Source organism: Melopsittacus undulatus, chromosome 1 (genome assembly GCF_012275295.1).
Source record: "Melopsittacus undulatus isolate bMelUnd1 chromosome 1, bMelUnd1.mat.Z, whole genome shotgun sequence".
NCBI lineage: Eukaryota > Metazoa > Chordata > Aves > Psittaciformes > Psittaculidae > Melopsittacus > Melopsittacus undulatus.
In genome coordinates this window covers 3973695-3998688 of record NC_047527.1, presented here as the reverse complement: position 1 = coordinate 3998688, position 24994 = coordinate 3973695, and positions in this window count along the sequence as shown.

Below are 24994 nucleotides of genomic sequence, written 5' to 3'. Positions count from 1 at the left end.
GGACGGATTTGATCTTCAGATGGCAGATGTAGATGTGCGCTATTACAAGTTAGGATAAGCCCGTGTTGGATTCCCTGTTGCAATGACTCAGCTTACTATAGAGCAAAAGCCTGAACATCTTCCCTCACTTCAGTGTACCTGATCGATACTGCTTAGGCATTAAACATTTGTTTGTGCCATCATGGTTTGTTCGTGTCTTTGTTCCATACTCTAGAAAATACCAACAGCTTGGGTAATGGCTGTAAAAGGAAAAAGGATAGCTTTAGATTACATATAAGGAAGAAATACTTTACCACGAGGGTGGTGAGGTCCTGGCACAGGTTGCCCAGAGTTGTGGTTGCCCCACCCCCAGCAGTGTTCAAGGCCAGGTTGGAAGGGGCTTGGAGTAACCTGCTCTAGTGGAAGGTGTTCCAGGGGGTTGGAATTGGATGAGGTTTAAGGTCTTTTCCAATGCAAACCATTCTATGATATGAACTGTGTGAATAAGCTTGGCAGAGAACACTGAACCAGAAAAATTAGGGAGAATTAATAATGTTAACAGCTAGGGAGAAATTTCATGGTTAGCAGACACCTGACTGGGAATAGTTTACATCAAAAACTGAGAGAGGAAAATAAAATCTTTCATCTCTATTGTTTCACTTGGCAGGGTCTTAGTTTTCAGCATGGGTTAATGTGACAGGGAATCAATGTAATGGCTTCCTGGAAGATCATTTGCTTTACAACAACAACAACAACAAAGAGAAATGTACAAAGAATGAAGGCTAAATTATGTGCAAAGACTGTTTGATTCATGGGCTGCACAGGTTCTTTCATGTCTTCCTTGAAATCCTGACCCCTTTTAGCTCTTGTAACTCTGTCTTCTCACTATTTTAATAATTTCCTGGTTCACATTTGATAGGTTTATCATCTATCCCTCACTAGTTATCATGGATCTCCAAGTGGGCTCACAGGATTCATCCTTTGGTTCCTATTTTGTTGGGCATCCTTGTCCCTGGTCACAGGATCCTCTGTTATTTAATTATTTAACTAGTTGATACTGGGGACTCAGAAAATCATCCCCACTCTTGTGGGTCTGCCTCAGGACCACACTGTCCCATAGCTTAGCCCATCTTTGATGTTTGCCTTTCAGTTTCCAGCAAGGACATTAACACCAACAATCTCAGTTCTTGATTTTGTTCTTGCAGTGATCCAAGCCAACAAATCCATTATTTGGGGTCAGATTAATTTTCTAGGAAAAAAAAAAAAGGAAATCTCAGATTTATTTCATTTTTTGTCCTTTTATAATCAGCCTTTCTCATGCGTCTGTATCCTGCAGCATCTTGCCTACTTCAAACAGATCTCAGTGGAAAAAAATTCCGTTGCTTAGAAAATGCATTTTCTGAGCTTTTTGTGGGAAATTGAGATTTCAGTATAAAAATGATCAAATGGAGAACTTCTGTTTCTTTTCATTTTGCTAAATTGGGGAATGAAACTGAGCTATTACTTACAATTTCTGTATTATGCTTGATACAACTGCAATGCTGTATTTATATAGCTTAATGAGAGCAATGTACATTAGTGTATGATGAAAATATCAAAAGGGTTCAATTCTTTTTTGTTCAGACGAAAGGAAAATCATCTGCCATTACCTCCTGATAATGTGGACATTTTGTATTTTGTATATATTTCATACATATTACTTATAATTTCCATATTTCCAAGTCACTCTCCTCCTGCCCTCATGATTTTGTCCATATTGTCAGTATTTTGCCTGCACGTTCTGATGCTCAGCCAGGACAGATAGCAAGGTCTTGGAGTTCCTTATGATATGGAGATTCAGTTTTATGACCACATTAAATTACAGTCTTCTCTTTGACCTAATGATACTTTGCCCTCTCAGCTTTCCTTAGACCCTCTGCCTACAACATCTTTACGGCTCATTGCTCTGGTTTTCTAACTCCTCTAATGGGGGTTATGAAAGATCCTACACTGGCTCCTTTTGTAGCCAAAAGTTCAGTTTTCCTCATTATTCTAGGGAGATTAGAGCTTAGGTCTTTTAACTGTCCTGTTTTATTAACTCATTGTGGTGGGTGGTGCAACACATCTCCTGATGGTCTTCACACCATCTCTGTCTCTAGTTGACCTTCACTTTTTCTCCAACCATTACACACAAGATGCTCACTCCAATGTCAGCAAAAATCTTCCACGCTACTTTTGAGGTCTCCTAAATACCAGACTTTTGCCTTTAGTCATTCACTGAGGCACAGAAAACAACAAAAATCTCAAGTGCACTAAGCAAGTAAAAGCACATGGCTGGGATCGCATTTTGAGGTAGCCTTTAATAATGTAATTGCATTAACCCTAGGTTTATACTCTATTTTGTTCACGTAACACGGTGATAATTTAGAAAGAAGACAGCCAATATGTTGATTTTGTTTTTGTGTTCAGGGACTGGCAGCAAGTTTATCCTTGAACCTTACTCAACCCTGTTCTAAATATAAATCTAAAAATACTGGCTTGGGCTCTTATGTTCAGTATTCTGAGAGTTTTGCAAATTTTAGGAGCTAACTTTCAAAATGCCACTATTTTGGGGGCATGCTAATTTGAGAGAGATAGCATTTGAGAGAGATAGATTAACTGAGCAGTGTTTGGAATACTCTTTTTTGCCCTCTGAAGGGCTGTTTTTGTCCTAGATGATTTATTGAACCTAAATGGGGGATGAATACATCTCCTGAGACAAGTTTTCTAACATCCCTGAGGATTCCAATACAATAAGTAAAGTGATGTATAAGCAATTTCCACTGGACAGTATTTATAACAGCTTGGAAGTTATTCAGGATACAAGTGCCATGAACAATTGAGCGGAGAAGCTGTGCAGTCCCTATGTTGTCATTGACTGGATTAGATCAAGCTGTGAGCAACTGGGTTTGACCTCATAGCTGATCCTGTTTTGAATAGGGTGTTATGCTATTCATTTTAGTTCTTTAGAATTTGTGGGGAAACACACACTTCTGCAGACCATCAGAACACAGAAACTTGCTTTCTACCTGGAACCAGCCTTGTAAGCAATCATTTCCATTCACTGACTACAGAATTAGCCAAGGCTGGACCACTGTGGAACCACTGTGACTACTTCCCTGATGGAAAATACCCTGTGGTATTTTCATCCTCCTACCCAGTTTAGTATAGATTTGAGATTAGACTTTTTCTTTCCTTAGCCACTGTGTCACTATGGAAATGCTCTTTCCCAAAACCAGTCCCCAAACTACATAATTGTATTTTTGGAATTCAGTTTCTTCATAGAAATCTAGAACCTTATATTCCTGGGAAAAAAAGAGCTGTGGATTTGCATTCTTCTGTCTTCAGTAGATTCTAATAAGTTGTACACAAAATTTGGACCCAGGGACATCACTTCTTCATCCATTTACACATCGACAGCTCCGCATTTTCTTCTTTCAGCTCACAATTTGAAGAATAAGGAAGAAGTCCCAGAGAAATGGTTTTCTTTGGTTTTTTAATGCTTTTCATTCTACTGTCTGTAGAGAAGATCTCCATTACCTTGTCTCCCCAGCTGATAGCTCCAAAGGAAATTTTCCTAGCCTTCAGTACCATTCTGCAGCCCCTCAAGAAAGCTGAATGTCATTGCACAGTTCCATCCTTTGGTATCATGAGTGTAACAGCTTTCACCTAGATGTTTTACCCTACTGATGTTGTGTTGTTGTGACATTGGAAGACTAATGACAACAGTCAAGATGTGTGGCCCAGGGCAAGGAGGATGACATCATTTTCCCATATTCAAAGTTGGACAACATGAATCCAGTCTTCTTCCTTTCATCATCATCATCAAAAATTTGGATGTTTTGTATCCCTTATCTGTGTCTTTGTTTCTCTGATGAGGAGATATTATCACTGTGACAATCTGTTGGCTAAATTTTCCCCACATCTGTAGTGTTTCACCAAGTGGGTCTTTTGCCAATTTGCAGGCTAGTGAACAAGAGGAACTTTGGATTCTCGAGATGGAGCCTATGACAGCAGATTGGGATCCATCACATTTCAGAAAGCAGCCTAGGTTGGGCTAGGAGAATGATTTTATAGATCCTGCTAGGATCTGGGTGCATGATGGTAGATATAGTCTTTGTAAATCTTGATGAATGGTCAGGACCATTAGACCTCTTTCTTCCAGTACTCACAACAGGCTATTGCACCATTCCCTGTTTGACACAAATGCCCTGAGGATTTTACTTAGCTGTTACTTTCTGAAGGCTGGCAGCCACCCTCAGAAAATCTTTCAACAACCAGCACAGCAACGTAATGCCTCAAAAACATCTGCATGATAGCAACCAAAGCAACAGGCTTAATTTAATTCACCAAGGCTTTTACATGCAATAGATTTTCATTTCTCTACATCGGGACAAAAAGCTGGCTCAAGGTCAGATTATGACAAGATGAACCCTGAAGCCTTTTTCTTTCTATGCTCAGAGCTGCTGGTGAGCCTCAGGAACACACATGGTGCCAAGAAAAGAAACAAGACTTGGAGAATTTGCTGCTAAACTTGGCTTAATATATTGAGGCCATTCCCATCCACCTGACCCAGACTGCAGGAAAGGGAGCATGGGACTATACAAAAGCCCTGGACAGACAGAGGGCAGGGTGTGGATTTACAGCCTGCTGATGGGTGAAACAGGTCTCCACTGTGGTAAGGAAATACATTCATGGAGGTACAGTGGGCACAAGGAAAGCAAAGCCCCTGGCAGCTCTCTGATCCTTCCCTGGCCAATGTCACAATTATACACTCAATCATCGTATCTTTTAAAACTTATGAATAAAACAACTGCTATGAGTGTGTGGTATGGTTGCTAAGTTAGAACTTCAGTGAGAAAGTCAATCTTATTCTCTTGCCTATCCATAAGCACTTCCATATTACAATCCATATTGTGGGTTGCAAACAACTAATAAGGTGTGCTCTATGGAGGGACTGGGTCAGTCTTTGGACCAGAGATCTATAGGAATATAGAAACACAGTGATCTCGCTGAGATTGTTTAATGCAGACAGAATTTGGTCCCTCTTTTAAATTGTTTCCAAACCTGAATCAAAACTTACCATGGTAAAAAGGAAGGGAATAAACAAACCCTCTGTGCATGGCATTGTTCCATGTTCTTTTTTTTGGGGGGGGTAGTTTTGAAGTCATGAAAACATGAATTAAGAGTTCAAAGTGGCAAACTAGCCACTGGGATATAAATTCATACATTGAAGTCATGATAACATGAATTAAGAGTTCAAAGTGGCAAACTAGCCACTGGGATATAAAGGAGCATTATCGGCAAGAAGATACTACACCAGCTTACTGCACATGGCTTTGCAGCTTGGATTACATATACTGATCTGACGTTTTGATATTCTTGACAGGATATTGCAAATGTTTCCTCCTAGGTTTTTAATATACTAGGATATCTTGTATATGTTTTGGGTTGGGTTTGTTTTTCTGCTCTTTATAAATCTTTGGAACGTGTTCTCTCACCTCAGGGGCTTGGATTGACATTTGAGCCAGGAGGGAGAAGTCACAGGAAGTCATTCATTTCACAAGGGAGAAAACTCATTTCCTACTGTTTTAAATTTGTGAAACTGTTTTCAAGAAATATCCCAACTGACTCCCAATTTTTTCGGGCAGCAGCAATTGCTTTCAGGCACATCTGGTCTCAGATTTGCATCTTCATCAGGATTTGAACCCAGATACTGAACCACTGCTGTGCAAAAGGGAGCTACTTTGCCTTTCTAGCTAATAGGCTGTTGTCCTGCAGCAGACTGATCATTGCAAGTAAACATGTTATTCACTCTGATCAATTGCACTTTACCTACATCATAGAATCATAGAATCATAGAATAGTTAGGATTGGAAAGGACCTCAAGATCATCTAGTTCCAACCCCCCTGCCATGGGCAGGGACACCTCACACTAAACCATATCACCCAAGGCTTCATCCAACCTGGTTCTGTGAGTGCTTACCTTTGAATGTATAAATGGCAATATTAAGATGTTAGTTAGTAATTTGTATAATTGAAAAGCACAGCTAGATTTCAAGTTTTAATTCAACATTCATGAGATGATTTTCACTATTGAAAAAACTCACCTCTTAAAATGAAAATATATCATTACCAAAGGCAGGTAAGTAATTGATAACATGCTAAATTAATAATAATGAAACTGATGTAGTCAATCTGTTTAGACATAAACCATTGTCCAAGTCTGGGACTAAAACTGAACTTAGCTGCGCCTAATCTCCATTAGGAGTTTAGAAAGCAAAGAGATCCACTCTGAACCTTGTGACTTAACAGGAAGGTCTCGCTTACCCTTTTGGATCTTTGTTCTCTAAGCAAATAATTCTGAATTGATTCTAACTTGTTTTTCCTTTGTATATTTCATCTAATAGAGTGAACCTTGCCATCAAATGTTGTTTCACTCTTACATATTAATTTTAGAAACATTCTTGCTAATACTTTTGATGGTGATTTTGTGAGCGACCACAAACCACTCATCCATAACAGTGGTACTGTTTTCTGTTTCTGCCTGTTGGCTTCTAAAAGTAATGGACACATTTTAAGTTTGAAGACTTTTGATGGAGCAATGCACATTTTGGAATGTTTTACACTAGCACCTTTAGCAGCATGAAAAATATGATCACATCCCTCACTTTGTAAGGTTTGATGAATCTTCTTACCTCTTATCAGCTCAATGTGAGGCTGATGGGAAATAAAGTGGAGGTGTAACTACGTGATGGGATGAATTAACTGGGTGATGGGATCAGTACATGGAAAGATGCATATGCAGCATGCTCCACAGAGCTTTGTTCCTCCTTTTTCAGGACACCAGGTAACATCACCACAAGTGTCATTGCACATAGTGTGAATGCTGTCAAACAGCATCAGATCTACTCAGGATGTCTGGAGATGGTTCTGTCCCAGAAAATCTGTCCCAAATGAAGCTCCTTAGCTTACTTTATTTTTGCTATGTAAAAGTATGAATGAGCTTGCAGTCTTGCTTTTTTCCTACTTAAAAGATACTACTGGAAATTACATGATTAACAGGGGATGTGACAGAGGTTTATAAACTTATGAATGATGGAAAGAGATGGATCAGGAAATAATTATTCACTGCCTTGCACATTGCAAGAATAAAGGGTTGACAAGTAAAACAATCAGACCAAGCAAAGAGAAGTAATTTCCCAGGAAGCACTCAAATGACATGCGCATCTCTTTCCCACAGAATAAAGCACAAAAAGCCTTTGCAAGGGACTGAACAGACTCAGAATGTGTAAAACTGTGGCTGGCTGCTAAACATTGAAATCTCCATGTAATTTGTGCATGCAGCAGTCACCTGCCAGAAGGTGGGAGGAAGGATTACTGTGTTGGTTGCCTGTTTACTATATGCTTTATCAAAGCAGTCATTCATTTCTTTTGTTGGAGAAGGTTTGCTGCCTAGGTAGACCACTGGTCCATGAAACACTTGTATTTTCTAATATCTTTCATTTTGCACCATGTGAGGGTCTCATTCTTGCCAGGGGCAAAGCACCCACAGTTTCTGACAGAGGCCTTCAGCCTCTGATGATGGGAAGTGTGGGATGTCCATGACCACTGAGCCATTATACTGTTAGGCTGTAAGATGCATGGTTAAAGAGGTCAACCTTTAATTTCCATGACTGCAAAGCATATGAAGACTACATCAGTGCATAAAATATTCTTCATGAGAAGAATATAATCAGTGCATAAAAGAAAGGAGGCTGAAGAAAATGAAACTCTAGTTTCTCAGTCACTGGAAGTTAATCATAATCATTGCCATCAATTAGCAATACTTAAGAGCCTCAGTGATTAATCACCTTGTCAGTAGTTTTAGTGGTCTGAATGGTAGCAGGTCTTAAATCTGAGCATCTTCACCCATTCTGCAGTTGTTCCTTCCAAGTTAGACTGGGCTGTAACCTCTGACAGTGTACCTTTGCTGTGGATTAACAACAACATTCTCTCTTCAGGGCCATAAATTCCAGGTATTATAAGCAGCATTCCATTAATTTTTAATTAAAGCAAAAGTATACAGACAAACTCATAAAAAACCAACAGAGAGGAAATCAGTGTTTGGGGATGAGCTGATTATATCAGGAAATTAAAGGTTTTGTTTATGTATATAGATATGTATATATATATATTCATGTATCTTCTGTGGGTATATGGAAAAATACACACACATACATACATACACAAATAAATCTGAATTGTTTAAGGAAATAGAGTGTAAAGAAATGATATTTTATCACACACCAAACTGCCAAACACACCATAACCCTGTGAAAACCACTTACGCTTTAATAAACTGAAAGGAATAAAACTGACAAAATAATAAATTCCCTGTGCACTCTGACATCAGAATAAATTTCCTATGGAAATAGTGCTGGTTTTGACTTCAAAAGGGCCACTGAATAGCATGACTTTCAAGGTATCTGCACTTGGTTTGGTAGGACAGTATATCTTGGCTTGAAGAAAGCTGGAGAGATTTTTTTCCAGCGAGCCCTTAAGAATCTGAGGATAAGTAAACTAGAAAATTATATTACAACTGTTGAGAAAAGTGGGGAAAAGTGGGGAGAATTTTGGTTGGCAGGTGCCTGGGGTAAAATCTACACATTTAAGAGCTAGAATGGGTATTTATTCACACCTCAGTAACAGAAGGGACCACGCTGCTTATTTTCAATGGAGTTCATACCATGGATGATGAAAATGCACCATGTGCACCCCCAAAATGCCACAGGCCATAAAGCAGCCTCCTCAATGCACTGTACCAAGTTAATTTGGGACATTTAAATATTTTAAAAGACCAAAACCTACATAAATAACAAAATGCCTAAGGAAGCAAGCAGGAGAGATGGAGGACGTTGCTTTTGGACTTGCATTTGCAATAAGTGGAGAATTGTAAGGTGGAAAACGGCCAAATGCTCCTAGGATGTGGCTCTTGACTTAGGGAAGAAGGTGACCCTTTGTTTCCATTTGGTCCTCAAAATTTGGTGTTCTTTGGTGTGTGATATTTATTTGGGGTCATAATAATATGATGAGAGGAATAAAGGACATCTTTAGTTAGAAAAGAATATTCTTCAAGCCATTAAACATTGACATCCCCATTAACCTAAACTTGCCTGACAGTCAGTGGAGTGATAATTAATATAATCCCTAGAGCTATGAGAGTCATGACTTCCTAAGGTCTAACATAGGTCATAGGGCAGATGAATAAAGCCCTTAAAACACCTATTTCTGTCCATTTATTATAGAAGTAGTCAATGGTGACAAGCTCAGCAGTAGATTTTATATTACAGGCATCTAAACTTAGGTGAGATGAATCATACAATAAATGCCCTAACAGCAAGGATGTTATTCTTAAATGAAATAATTGGCCATGGAAAGGGTGAGAACCTGCCCATTGCTTGATACCCTGAAGAAAGAATTCATAAAATAACCTACAGGCAATAAAGCAACAGACCTCTACCATCTGTACCATCTACTAAGCTTCCTTGATCTCTGATTTTTATTGCATTATCAAAGCAGGTGAGACAACATGTTGCCACTATAGGAGCCTTACATGTATTCTTCATATTTCCATCAGTCTTGTAACTCCCTCAACTGACCCAATGCTGACAAGACCTGAATAAATGACATAATAGTGTCACTTCATACTTAGGTGAAGCAGCAGTAAAAAGGCATGAAGTCATGTTTACACTTTCAATGCTTCCTTCATCATCATGATGAGCCCTTGAACCTTTCTAGCACTCTGAAGATCTGAGTGAAGTTTATTGTGCTATATGAGAGTGCAAGCTTCCTAAGGAATCTTGTGTGAATTATCACTCTTTAAAGTCTTATCTTCCTCTGCTCCACACATCCCCTGACACAGGTTACAGAGCTGTAGGCAGTAAGAAGTAGTAACAAAGCAGGAGATGTAAGTGTTGCAGAAATGCATATATTAGTCCCTTTTCTGGATAAGAAAAGATGGAGACCCAGCACACCAGCACCTGCATGGCTCCAAAGTTCTCCACCTGCAGTGTCATTTATACTCAATGAAACTCAAATTTCATTGAGATTAAGAACACTTCCAAAAGAGTAAACTAAAGGCATAAGGCGACGTTCAAGGAATTAACACTTCTTTCATCAGCCCTTTTGCCTTCCTGCTTTCCTAGTTGCAGGTATTATCCCTTCATTCATCTCCCAGAGTTAGAATGCTTGCATACCATGACAACATTTTTTGTAGAGTTGATATCATGAGTGGTGGCATAAAGTTTGGTTTTGACATAAGTCAGGATACAAACCTTCTGTTTCTGCATCTAACAGATTAAGTTCTTAAACACTGCCAGGGATGGAGCATTTACCACTTCTTTGGGCAACCTGTTCCAGCTCCTCACCACCCTCACAATAAAGAACTTCAGTTCCCACCTGTGCAAAGTACAGTGGAAATCTACACTTTTCCTCCCATAACATCTAACAGGTTGCCTATAGCCAATGCTACAGATTTTGCAGACAGTGGAAAAAATAATAACTTCTGGAATCTGAATCAAAACTTGGTAAAACTGTTATCTGAGTTACATGATTACTTTAAATTCATCAGCTGCCCTTAAAGTTTCAGATGTTAGGGAGTTAAAAAATACACACTGGAAATGAAGATAAGTGAATAATTCCTTTTCATTGTGAGTTTGTAGTTTCTGAAAGCTTTTTTTGTCCATAACTCTTTAAATAATTTTGGAAGTTCCATAGGAATCAGGAATATTGCTTCTGGCCATCCCCCACAAAGGTTCATACCATAACCAAATAGCACAACTGGATTATAGTGATAAACTAGACAGCCAGGCAGAACAACTGATAAGACCCAACTCACAGTATGCCCTATGGTGAATCCACAGTTGTGGACTCTAGCTGATGAAGATGCTTTCCAAGACTTTCCTAGAAGAACCCAAAGGTTGGCACTGGCCAGGTCTGGTCCCACTAGGGAAGACTTTTTAATAAGGCATATATTCCTTAGATCTTTGGACACAACTGCATCACTGAGTCTGGGACATGAGAACAGTTATAGGACCAGAGATAACTCCAAGACAAGGTTTACAAATGTAGATATAACTCTGTAAGTCTAATGCTTATGGATAGTATCTATAAACTCTACTTTTAGTTGTTGACCAAAAGAGAGAATATGCAGTGTTTATAAAGGTTCTTCTGCAATACAAAGTCACAGATGCAGGGTGCATCTGAGTGGCTGTGAAAGAAATGAGTAACTCAAAGGATTCCTGCCCCTCATGCTTACCAGACATAAGGTCTTCCTGAGACCTTTTTTACCTTTCATCATCCAGCAACCAATACTTCTATCACATATGCTTCCTCCCTATTTTCATCGGTGCTGTAATTCTGGCTTTACACTTGCAAATTAGGTCTGAATGGTTCTGTTTCTTTTCAGAGGACAAACAATCCTGCTGCTCTCTGCTACATACAGAACCCTTAATGGCTTGGGGTTTTTCTATTTCTTTTGAAAGGAGCAAATTCACACACACAAAATAGGGCAGGGGAACAAAATGTTGTGAAACTAGCAGATAAATAAATAAGCTTGGACAAAATAGATATTCTGGAAAGAATGGAAATTACTGATGTAAATCAAAATCACAATTCAAAGATACAGCAGCCACACAAAACAGACCCAAAAAGAAGAAGGTCCCAGATCAAAGCTTTATAAAAGCCAGTGCTAAGGTGAATCTTGGAAAGGTTTTTCCTTCTCCTTCCCTGATCTACCAGTGGAAGAATCTTATAGTGAGAAGTAAACCTCAAGTTGCTCTCAGCTGAGTTATGCATTGTGTGTTTCTACAGTAAACAGGACTTTGTAAAGTTTCTAACATAGCACCCAGCTGCCCTTTTGTTTTCCTTTTCTCATATACAGAACCTTTGGTACATGCTCCTAATCTTCCCCCCCTTTTTTTTCTGCTATAAATCACTGCATGCTGTATTCAGTGACATAAAATAGGTAGCTGATAAATAATAAAATATGATATAAAATAGAATATAATAATAAAATAATAAATAATAAAATATGGCTTCACTAATAAAATAGTGAAGACTGAAGAAGTCAGAGAAATCTAAGGTTTAGTTGGGGCAAGTTTCCACAGCTTTTGAGATACATGATGGTATTTCTGTGGTAATGAGGTTTCTTCCCTCTCAGTTTTTCTCACTCAAATTTCCTCATCATTTACTAAAAAGGCTGCATTTTCAATATTAGTTAGGAAGTGAAGACTGTTAGAATGCCCCTACATCCTTTGATTCAGCATACATTACAGATCCAGGGTACAGTTTCCTGGTGGAGAATTCTGCTTGCTGCAAATTATATTCCTATAACTTTGAAAATCATTTATGCTCATTCTGTAACTTTATTTCTGTGGAAAAATACAGATTTTCTAGAAAGATGTTTATTCAGTACACTTGTAAAAGTAGTGAACTGACTTATTTTTGCTTTTACAGAAATACTGCAAGACTTGTTAGTATAGAGAAAAGTACCTTCATATGAACAAGTCCTACTTCCCTCCTTCATGAAAATGTATATTGCTCTGAGATAGTAAGTTAATCCTCTTCCTAAGCTGATGTTTGTCTGGTGAGCAATGAGCAGGAATGCAGCGGAATCTGGCTTTGAGAACAGGCTTGAACTTTTGCCTGTGTGGCTTTTTTGACAGGAACAAAGCGGTTGGATAATGTGATGATGCTGCCTCTGAGGATGCCTAGAGAGAGACAGAAAAGTGAGGACTCATGCATCACTGATTGGAAAATGAACCCTTACTTCAGAATCATTCAGTAATATTTGGTTTTGGTGGAGATGACAGGAAGAAATATTATTTCCTTTTATGCAGTCTCATGAATAGCTGTGGTCAAGATTACAGTGAGGACTAGGGAAGATCTCTGTATGGTATGTGTCCACATCCATCCTTACTGTGCTTAGACATCCAGCAGCTAACTGAGTGTAACACTATGGTGAAGGAGGAGGGAAACCCTGCGTTGCTGACTCTATGCCAGTGGTTGTTGCCTTCTCAGTCAAAAGCAGTGGCTGCAAAGTGCTCTTGCTCTGAGGTGCTCAGGGGGTAGCAGAGCTCAGCTTTTGCGCTCAAGTCTGTTTTAGATCGTGACAAATTTGTTCCCTGAATCCATACTCTTTTTAATCTAAATGTCAGGTAGGAAATTAAAGCCCTGCTGAAACGGAGTGTATTACCAGCATTTTATTAGATCACAAACAATTTAATAACCAGATAGAGGGAGAAGGTCATTTTGTTGTCAGTCCAGCTTATCTCATAAATTAGACATCAGGTTTTGCACAAAAGCATCTCTCAGCAAATAAAATTATCTGGTTTGATGAAGGGCCTCTGTCCATGGAAAACAGATAACACAGATGAAAGAGGGAGCCCTGTAATAAAATTGTTACCCAGGAATGTATGAAAGGGGGTGGACTCTTTAAGAATACTTACCATGCATTTACCCTATTAACAGTAAGTAAATGCCAAAGTAGCAAAGAAAACACCTTCCTGATGAATTAATGTGAAATAGTTTCAAGGTCAGTAAACAAAACGGATGGAGGATGAAATACTGATTGTAAATAGAGTAGCTCTTAGTGACCTCAATGGTTGAAAAAGGAAGAAACCCAGAGCTTTATCTCTTCACTAGAAATATTTATGGCCCAGAAATGACAGCCTGAGTAAGAGCAGGGCAATGAGTGATGCGGACCAACATGGCTTTGATTTCCATGTATCATGCAGCAAATCTGTTTCTGGGATGGGGGAAAGGAGTGACAAGGAAATAGTTTGGCTTGAGTAAATATTTTCCCACCAATATAAAGGTCTGGTGTTGCTCAGATTTGTCTGCCTGCAGAGAGGGGTTTCTGTGCCCCGGCCTGTCTCAAGCTGTCTTCCTGGTTTTAGCCTTATTAGCAAGAATTTAGCATAGTGCATTAAGTGTTTTGCTGCAACATGAGGGGAAGTTGTGGTAGCTTGTCTTCTGAAGAGTGCTGCAGGACAAATGTGGCAGTGGCAGGAGAAGAAAACTTCCTACATGACAACTCACTCCTGCCATCCCTGAGTTGGAGAAATCACCATGGTGAGGATCAGAGTATCATGGTGAGTACCTTTTCCTTCTATGACAGTTAGCAGCTGCTAACTCCTTTTTACCTGCACTATGTGACATTAATCTGTCCTCAAAACTTAGCCATGCAAATCTTCTTCCCCTTCTCAATGTGGGCCCAGGGATGCAGTGAGCCAATGACTTCCATAAAATGAAGAACTGGAGCAAAATTCTGCATAAAATGAATGTTTAAAATGACTGCAACCCTACTATATAGTCCTGTCTGAACTCAGTAAGCAAACCAGTGTTTTCTCTGCAAACCTCCTGGTAACTGTGTCTAACAGCTAGGTCTGGTCCATGTGCCAGAGCTCACAGCTCCCCTAGCAATGCCTGTGCATCAGCCCATCCTCCTCATTATTCTGCATCACACAGAATTATTCTGATTAATGCTTCCTCTGATGTGACTTTGCCTGCCTGAACTCAAGCTCTGAGAGGAAGCACCACACCTGGTAATCTAAACTGTATTTCTTCACGCAGTAAAAATGCCTCAGCCAATATTCTTCTGTTAATGAACTGCCTCTATTCCCTCTTCTAATTCTGCAGTTTATGGCTGACAAGCCCAGCTTAGTGACCACCTAAAACAGATAAAACAGACACACAGAGTGGAAGAATTGCTTAGGAAAAAGCTGGTGAAGCTTTTCCAGTGGGTGGCTATCATCAGTGCATAATTATGCCCTTTCTAAACACTTTTACTCTTGGCCTGTGCAGTTCAATGTAAGAGAGAAAAGTATTCTTGGTAAGCTGGTTAACTTTCTGGCTGTGAGACATACACCAGCAGAAAATCTTATTGAGAGAGAGAGAGGGAGGAAAGAAGATAGGAGAAATAGTATTTCCTTATCTGGGCTTGATAAAGGCATAAAGACTGCCTAGTGAAGAAACAGGAATACTTAACTGAAATCTTCTGCTTGGGGTAGTGGACTTACATTTTGTGTCCTAGCTGACAGGAGCTGGCCCTACAGCTAGAATTGGGTCTCTAATGGGATCCCAGTGTTATTGACCCAATGTCATCCAATTTTTGTGCTGCTAATAAACTACAGCCTTGTTCCTAATAATAGCTTAGACTGTGATGCATGGACTGATGTGGTGCAAAACACTAGGTCATTTCTTCACAAAATATAGGATCTCTTCATGTGGATGCCATTAGGCAAGGACAAGCTTTTTATTGCAAAATGCAAAGGGATATGCATTCCCAGGACATGAAATGGCTGGCCATCTTAACAAGGAAGTAAAGCCGTGTCTCAAGAGAGATTTATGGGCCACTCAAGGTTAAAAAGAAGAAAAGCTCACAGCATGGTATTTCAGCTGAACGTTTAATCCTGTGCTTGGATTTATTTACTGTCTTTCTATCCCTTATTTCAGCATTGGTGTCAGCAAGGCTGTAGACTTCCACAAGATCTTATAAAGCTATTGCTGATGAAGTGTGTGGTTAACCAAAAGACTTGCAAGAGGAAAATTTTGTTCCCAATCAGGTTTTGTGGCCAGAAGGTAACACTGCCCACAGGTTTGTTCAAAAAGGTTTGCTGAGCTGGGTTAGAAATAGGACTTGACCTGTACACTGTGAAACTGCAGACACTGGGATGCCACAAGAGTTCTTGAGTGCCAGTCAATTATAAAGGATGTGCAAATCACAGGGAAGGTGCAAGGTATTTCTCTCAAAGTGAAGGTCTTCATGTACCAGTTAGCTTATTGCAAAGGTGGTGAGAACTGACTTGATGGTAATGGGAAGAAAAGAGCAGGCTTTACAGGACTATCCAATTCCTTAAAGTCTGAGAGAACTTTAGTCCATTAAGCAATTAGGTCATTTCTCTGAGCCCATGCCAAGGTCCAGCATCTGTCCTAGTGTAATATTGGGAAAGACTGCATTCTGACCAGCTCCAAGAGGCATCTAATTAAAGGCTAATCAAAGTAATATTGATGAAAGATTTTAGTTTGTTCTACAACTTTGGTAGCACTTTGACTTCAACATGATGCTCCACTAGTGGAGCTGCTTAATTACCAGGACTTATTGCTGCATGTACTTGATGGAAACAGAAGGCAGAACTTCTGCTCAATTTACAAAATACTCTTTCACTGTTGTTGAAAGAAAAATACAGAAAACCACGAGGAAAATACAGACAGATGATATTTAATAAAATAGCCTTTTCAGAGACCTGAATATCAATTACTGTGGAGGCAATAGTTAAAAGGATAAACAATTCAATTCATCTCAATCTGTGCACTTAGGCAGAGCTATATCCCTGTCGTTATTTACCTGCTCAGATTTATCTTCTTATTTGCCTTCTTATTGATACATATATCTCTATTGTGTTTCTAAAGCATTTGGCATCCTGTGATCTGAGCGCTTAGCTTCTGGTTCTGGGATCATCCTGTATAAAGGGAGACAGGCTCTGGAAGTGATGGCTCAGAGGTAAAGCTCCATGGTGCCAATGGAGATGAACCTTGCAGAGAGCTTTTTGAGCTTAGGATACACAGGATGAAAAGAGGGTGTGAATACCGGGTCACTGTGTTCAGCCCTTTCTATGGCAGACAAAACACAGAAACCCATCCAAAACAGAGAAAGCACTAGCAAAAACCTGGAAGTTTGGGGCTGGAAATGTATGGGGAAGCCTTGTTTTAATACTAAAAAATGTGTCCATCCTGTGGAGTGTTCTCTGGCTACGTCTCTATTTTAGTTTATCTCCATTCTATTATAACTTCATTTGTGTACTTATGCATCTATTTATTTGTTTGGATTTTCTTCCAAGACAACTGTATTCTCCTTTGATCTCATGAGTGCTTTTCTGTTGGTTAAATCACTCTTTTCCACTTCAGAAAACAACCATTTGCCTCCCACAAGTCCAGCACAAGGAGGAGTTTCTTGCTATGCCTATTTGTTTAAACAAGTTTCTTGTTTAACTGAAGAGGCTCTGCTGTTTGGTGAATGGTGTGAGTAGGTGAAGCCATCGGGTATCTCAAAGGTGTTTTGTAGCTGAATAAGTACCATATACAGTTAGTGAGGTCCTTAGCTCACCTTGTTATGTCAGGCTATTGCCTTGACCTTCAAAATAACAGTTTTGTGTGTGTGTCTCAGAAGCTAACCAAAAGAAGGCCTAAATTCTATATAAAAGCTCTATTGTTGTTACTGCCTGCTGCAACTTCCCCCTTGAGGCTCCCTTTATCACTCAACACAGGCAGCAGATTAATTCTCTCCTAAATGCAAAATCTGATGACATTTCTTTTTCTCCATAAATCAAGACACAATCAGGGGATTTTTATTTATTTTTCCAGGGGCAATTGCTCTCAGCCCTGACTTTACAAAGCTTTAGTTAAGAGAGGTTTCCAGCTGAAGCTGTCTCTGTCCCCAGCATCTTTCAGTTGCTGGAAGGCAGAGCCCGTGCAATGCTGCGTATGACAGTTCCTCTACAGCTGGTTTTAGGGTGAGAAATGAGAACAGATGGAGCAGCTGTGGCAGAAACAATCTCCAGGGTGGAAACTCATGTCATCTTACTGTGAGATGATGAACTAAAGCTGGTGTCTGTGTCAGATTTTCCTCTCCTTCTACAAGTATAATCAAGCAGGGGACATTAAACATGCAATTTTCCAAGGCAACTACAAAAAGTACCAAACAAATAAAGATAGAGTGATAGATTCAGATTATGTGTTAAATATCAGTTTTAGGTAGACTCTTAGCACCTAAGTTTGAGAGGACTACGTAGATTTATATAGACCTCCTCAAGCAATTTTGGATCCTAAGCTTTACTGTTACATGTCCCTCCTCATTTGTAGAAAGTAGTGTCACATAAATGCTTTGTGGAGCATGAATGCTTTACAAGACCAAATCCTCTTGCCATCATGTTTGATAAAACAGGGATAATGGACAAGTTTTGAGTAACTCCAATCTTTAACTATGATTGTTCTCTAGAGTGCATACTCCTTTACAAGCTGGTTCAGCAGTGATGACAAGCACAGCTGGGGAATACCCTAGTAATTGCCTGTCTCCATATGAGGAGGATTATGTTTGCAATATCACAACCCTTATCCAGAAGCAGAAGAATGCCCACAACAAGGAATTATCCAGCCTTCCAGTCTGCAAAAGTCAATAAACCCAAGCATGGTTTCACAATTACATTGTTTATGGTAAACTCCATTAATGCCCCATGTACTTCCATCCTACCACATATAAAAGGTGTTATACAGATGTATTATTGTAGGAGAGCTAAGCTAACATCCTCATTTTCATATAGTAATTTCTACTGCTCCTTGTTTCTTTTAATAGACACTGATTTCCTATTCTTCCCTGGTTATGAGTGCTGGAAGATCTGAAAAGTGGGAGAGATGTAACCAAGCAGCAAAACCCCCAAACACTATTCTCTTTACCTGGGCTGGTGTCTCATGAGGGCATGCTGCTGCTGAGCCAGAATGATGGTTATATATACCATGATTGGTAATGATTAGTCTTATTAAGTAAATTATGATTGGAATTAGATGATCTTAAGGTCCTTTTCAGCCTTAAATATTCTATTATTCTATGATGGCAAAGGAGCTGATTTCTGCTGTAGATGAGGGGTGGAAGGAGCCCTTGGCTAGTGTTGAATAACCACCTCATCAAGCCCTGGATTATGCTGCGTTGCAACTAACCTAGCTGCCAAAACTCATATGAGTTCATGAGTTCACATGAACCCTGATACCTCTGTATATGAGGCTGAAGAACAATTGGTATAAAGACAAATTAGGGATCAAAAACATCACAGTAATTTCAGAACCAAGCAGCAAGTGGAGGGGTTAACTCCACTACAAACAAAACAAGAGGGAGCACCTACAATTATAAAGCATTTTGATTTTTTTCTGATTGTTAAAGGAGTTGAAATGTTTCCTTCTGGATATAATCACTGCTTTTTGAATAGACAAAGTTAAGGAAGGTTGTTGCAGAGAGGGATCTGGTGCCATAAAAAGGAACAAAGTCAGGCCTCTAAATGAAATAGTTTCTACAAGCACATTGCAAAGAGCTGGAAGACGCAATAGAATGAGCATTGCCTAGAATATCACTGAAGGCATAAGCAAAATGTCTGGGATATGCTCTTAAGTGCAAAGCAATTATCATTGATTTTATGTTTCAATTATCTCAGACTCATTTGCTCCCTTATGCCTTTAAAATAAATATAACTGAATCTCCTTTGGGATTTTATGCATTTTGAGATCAGCCAATGCCTTTGACAAGCCTTTCCCCTTCAGAACCACTAACATGAGCAAAACTCAAAGACCTGAAGAGGGGAAAATTAGTTTTATTAGAAAAACTAGTCGAAGTATATAACCCCATCACTTGCAAAAAATCAGCAATTTGGTAATTAACTGAATTGATAATATATGGAAATTAAAACAGCCATACAGGTTAAAATTTAGCCACCTCTTGCATATGCTGCAAGTGACATTTCTGTAGAAGGCTTTAAATGAGCTGGTAAAACAGTACCGAGGCAGAGATGGTAAGAACACAAGCACCTTGCAGAGTTGCTAATGGAAAAAATCTGGTTCAAACTTTCAGTTTTTGTTAGTGTGCTGAAAAAGCCAAACCTGTGGATGATCATGTTCTTGGTTGCTGAAATCAAACGTGGGCCCAGCTCTTGTGTTGCATCGCTTTGCATGTCAAAGGGCAAGCCGTGTTTATGTTTAATTAGAGTTTGTGAGAAAAAGGAGACAGTGATTCTTTAAACCACAGGAGTTTTCCAAGCAGCTAACTAATGAGATGTTGTTTCTGAGTGGGCAAAAGATTCTCTTGAGTTAAAAACTCATTCCATGGCAGGAATTAAGAGCTGATGCCTTTCTTGAATGCCTTGAGAAGATATTACAAAGCTAAGCCTGCTTTCTGGCATTTAAAATCTGCCCATGCACAGCAGAACACTGGCCCTAGCTTTCATAACTTGGAATCAGGGATTGGATGGAAGCTGCATCCTAGCAGAAAAAGGAAGATGAAAAATAACTAGTAACTAATATTGCTAGTCACTGGGAAAAGAGTTATTTGGACTAATCTGAGGTACTGGGAAATCTTTTCCTATTACAAGTATTGCTGTAAACAGTTGTATTTACAAGTATAATATTGGTGTAAATGATAGAAACAAAGCTCCTTCTACAGAGTTCTGAATTATTCTCTGATAATGTTTCTCCTGCTGCCTGTAGAAGGATGATTTCTTTGGAAGTCTGGAATTGAACTAATGATGCAACAAGTGCATCCACCTAACAAGGGATATACAACAGGCTTGCTTTCTCAGGCTCCTTTAGAGAAAGGGGGGAAACAATTCTTTCCATTCCATGATACTCTACTGTAAAATGTCAGCCACTGCAAATGGGTTCATTGGGGCAGACATAATATATTTGGGACAAATTTTGGCAAAATCCTCAAGATTTCCACCTCAAATGAAACACACACACATGTAAGGAGGAGTTAATTCTTACAGTTCAGAAGAAGTTATGTTCTTGTCCTATTTTTATCCCACCAAAAGAGATAACTAAATGGGAAATGCATATGCAATAGGTTGCAACAATAGGCTTTTGGGTTGAGTGCTTATTTGGAGTTCAAGTGAGTTGGGTTCTTGTCTGAGATCTACATCTTGGACCTACTTGCTTTCTTCTTTGGCAAAGCTGATATTCCTCAATTCTCATTCTTGTTATCTCTTTCTTCACTCAAATTGTGAAAGATGTACTCTGCTTATAAATTATGAATCACACCTTGAGTGATTTAAAGACAGACTTTGATGTTTGTAACATGTATGATTGTTACAGCTCAGGCATGGTAATGGGATTCCAGTCTTTCCCTTCCAGCATTGTTTAAATAACTAACAAGAAACCTTCACATTTTTGTGTTGTTTGAGACAACTTCATAAAAACAAGATAGATAAAAATCTGGAACAACAGTAGTAAATAAACAGAGGGAAAAAAATCCCTTGTTTTTTCACCCTTGTTTTATTAAAAAGAAACTGATGTGTATATACTTCCAGATGAACATTTTCCAAAGCCTTTCTGTTAGTAAGGCTGCTTTTTAAATGTTTTTGTACTCTGGCCCCAAGCAACAAAGTACTTTGTGAGACTTAAGTATGTTCTTAAAGTTAAGTGCATCTTAAATGTAATTTTGCTCAAAGGAGGTGAAATAAGCTTGTGCTCGTTTACTGTGTTGGATTGGATCTTTGAGTATCCATAGAGAAGTGTAAAGTAAAAATGTCATTTTTTACAGAGTGCAATAGGATTAACAACTGGGAGAAGAGTAAGGGTAGGAGAAAGGATCTGTTGTAAATTATAAGTATAAAAGAAACAACATTACTTTAAAACATTGGACTCTAAGGTATTTCCAGCTGCTATGTTTCTAAGAATCTAAAAAGGGAAAAGCCTACTTTAAAAACCACAGAAGCAGAAAGAGAGAAAACAAAGGAAAATAAAGATCTCCTTTTAGATTATTAATGTTGGTAGGATAAAAAAGTGCTTGGAGACATATCTGAAAAGCTATTTCATTACCTGCGCTGCAATCCAATCCATGTTCTTATTTATATGGACTTGGAAGAAGCTGACAAATTCAAAGCAATATTAGAATGCAACAACACTCCAATTAGCCTTGACAGCATTAGTAACAATGATGTGCCACCTGTATCTGCAAACTGTTTCACCATCTTAGATTAAGTTAATTAAAATTAATCAGCAGCACAGTAAGGAGAACAAAAGCTGAGAGATGTGATGGATTCAGCACTCATAGAGTTTACCTGATGTTAGGGAACAAAACTTGCATCTACATATATATAAAGTGATTCAAGCCAATTAAAAGAAAGGAAAATGCTTGGAGGGGTGGGGGTGGGGGTGGGGGAAGGGGTGTCACTATTTTTAATAGGATATATAGAGAAATATGTACAAAGTGCAAGAATTGTGTTGATTTTCCCCATGCGGTATCCCCAAGGAGCTGACTGTATTATCTATCCATCCACCTGCAATAAAGATAAATATCCAGGAAAGAAAAAGCATTTGTCTGTGTCATCACATAATTAACATCAACCATGGATAGGGAAATAGCTTGCCTTGTTTTCCAAACTTTTAATGGGCTATATGTTTTGAATAGAGATTTTGTGTCACAGCTGTCTACATGGCTGAAATCTGCCATTTACATTTTACATATTCTCTCTCTTTCATTCACGCAGAAGATAGAATCATAGAATCACCCAGGTTGGAAAGGACTTTTAAGATCATCAAGTCCAGCCATTCCCCAGCACTGCTGAGTTCACCACTAAATCATGTCACTAAGGGACTTGTCTTCATATTTCTGAGCGCTTCCAGGGATGGTGACCCCACGACTGCCCTGGGCAGCCTGTTCCAATGCCTGAACACCCTTCGGGGATGGAATTGTTCCTCATCTCCAATCTAAACCTCCCCCAGTGCAGCTTGAAGCCATTTCCTCTTGTCCTGTTACTTGTTATTTGGGAGCAGAGACCAACCCCACTTCACTACAACCTTCTTTCAGGCAGTTGTAGAGAGCAATAATTCCCCCCTGAGTCTTCTCCAGACTAAACCACCCAGGTCCCTCAATCATTCATCATCACACCTGTGCTCCAGGCCCTGCACCAGCTCTGTTGCCTTCCTCTGGCCCCAAACCAGAGAATATATCTTCTTCTGTCTGTCTACAATAGAGTAATGGTATTAGGAAAACCACAGCAGTTATCTGAATTCATGGTGGGCAGTAGAGAGATCGATGGGTCTATAGGTGTCTCCCAATTGATAGGAAGATGAATGCATAAGCAGATTATACCAATTTCACTACTGACTATTCTGGGGCTTGAATCTCTTCTGCAAACATCACCTATCTGAGCATATTTTCTAAATGAGCTCTAGAGGGAGAAGGAACAAGGTAGACACAAGTCATATGTCATTGACAGAAATCCTGTTTTCAATGCTGGGAAAATGCCTCAGCACCTCATGGTTAAAGCTAGAGAGAACACTACCTTCTATTTTTATCTTAAACTCCTGTTGCTAGCACTGATTCAGTTCAGTTGTCAAACATTTGAGGAACAAAGAGCTGGAAAGGTCATGTATTCTTCCTTTTGCTATCAGAAGCATCCCATGTGGGAAGTTACTTAAAAAAGACAAGGTTTCCTTACCACCACTGTTTCCTTCCCCTCATGTTTCCTTAAAGTCCGAGTGACTTTGTCCAATTTCCAGGCATAACCAGAAGTCTGGAGAACATACAAAAGCAGACATGACAGTGAAGCCCATGAATTACACAATGCTGACTGTGGTGATGAGGGTTGGTGACTGTTTATCTCACATTACCTGTGCCTCATTTGATTAGTGGTGCGAGGAACAGGAGGATGGTCAGTAAAGCACAGCAATATGGTGTAGATGTTGTGCAATCTTTTCTTGGTCAACATGACAAGACATAGGCTAGACTCTGCTCTTGCATTTTGAAAGTACTTGTCTGACGTGAGGCATTTATTTCTCTACCTTTTGCCAAATCAATGCAATAGAGACACATTATCCTTCCCACCAACATGAATGCATACAGGTCTTGATCTGTGGGAAGGCGATGCTATCATGGTCCCCACATGTTCCTCAGTATCAGGGCATTGCTTGCTTATTGATGGGATTATGTTCTGCCACATGGTCACATAGTCATCCCTATTTTGCATATGGAAGTTCCTAGACACAACAGCTACATGACTTGATGTCGTTGTTTAAGCCCAGAAGTAAATCAGAACCACATAGCTGCTCCCTCACTCCCCATCTTTTCCCTTCCCCTGCTCCCGGAGGGAAGGGGAGGCGAATTGAAAGAATGTAACTCCCACAGGCTGAGATAAGAACAGTCCAGTAACTAAGGTATAGCACAAACCACTGCTGCGACCACCAATAATAAAAATGATAAGGGAAATAACAAGAGAATAGAATACAAGCACTCACCACCCGTCAACCAGTACCAAGCAGTGATCTAGCCCTTCTGGGTAACTGCCCCCAGTTCTACATCCTGGGCATGATGTGCTGTGGTATGGAATACCTCTTTGGCTAGTTTGGGTCAGGTGTCCTGTCTCTGCTTCCTCCTGGCTTCCCCTCCTTCCTGGCAGAGCATGAGACTCACAAAGTCCTTGGTCAGAGTAAACATCACTGAGCAACAATGAAAAACACTGGTGTTCCCAGCACTGTTCCCAGGCCAAATGTCAAAACCACAGCACTGCACCAGCTACTAAGAAGGAGACAAATGACTGCTACTGCAGAACCTAGGACACTTGACTAAAGTTACCTACGAAGCTGGACCACAGTGTATGTAGTTGCAACTGGATATTTTAAATCCTTGTTAAGTCAAGACATTGGTCATAATGTGAAAATCCAAGGCCAGAAAAGACCAATGAGTGACTGAAATAGAGAATTTAGAATTGCAGTAACTTTTTTATTGGTTTATGATCACTCTCTTTCTTCTGCTCTCATTTTTACGTCTTTCAAGAAACTGCACTTGAACTTTGCTTCAGTCTATTTTAAGCAGCCATATGTGTGCCAGCAGCGTGGGCACTAAGATCAGCAGAGAAACCTTTCAAAGCTGACACAGTGAACTCTAATGGGGCCATAAGAAGCAGCGTACTCTCTCCTGCTCATATATAGCGTGCTTAGTAAAATTTGACACATATTATGAAGCTGTAATTCATTTAGGCATTGGTCAAGGAATAACTTCCAGCATGTAGAGAAATTAGTCTTCAGAAATAGGACAAGGATATAAAATGAAAACAGCACAAGGGAAAAGGGACTAACGCATGTATGCATGGAAGTGGATATTGCTTAATCAGGGTGAAGATGAGCAGCTACATACCAAGCATCTTATTGGCCTGGATGAGCAACAATGTTCTTTAACCTGGAGTGATTCTAATGG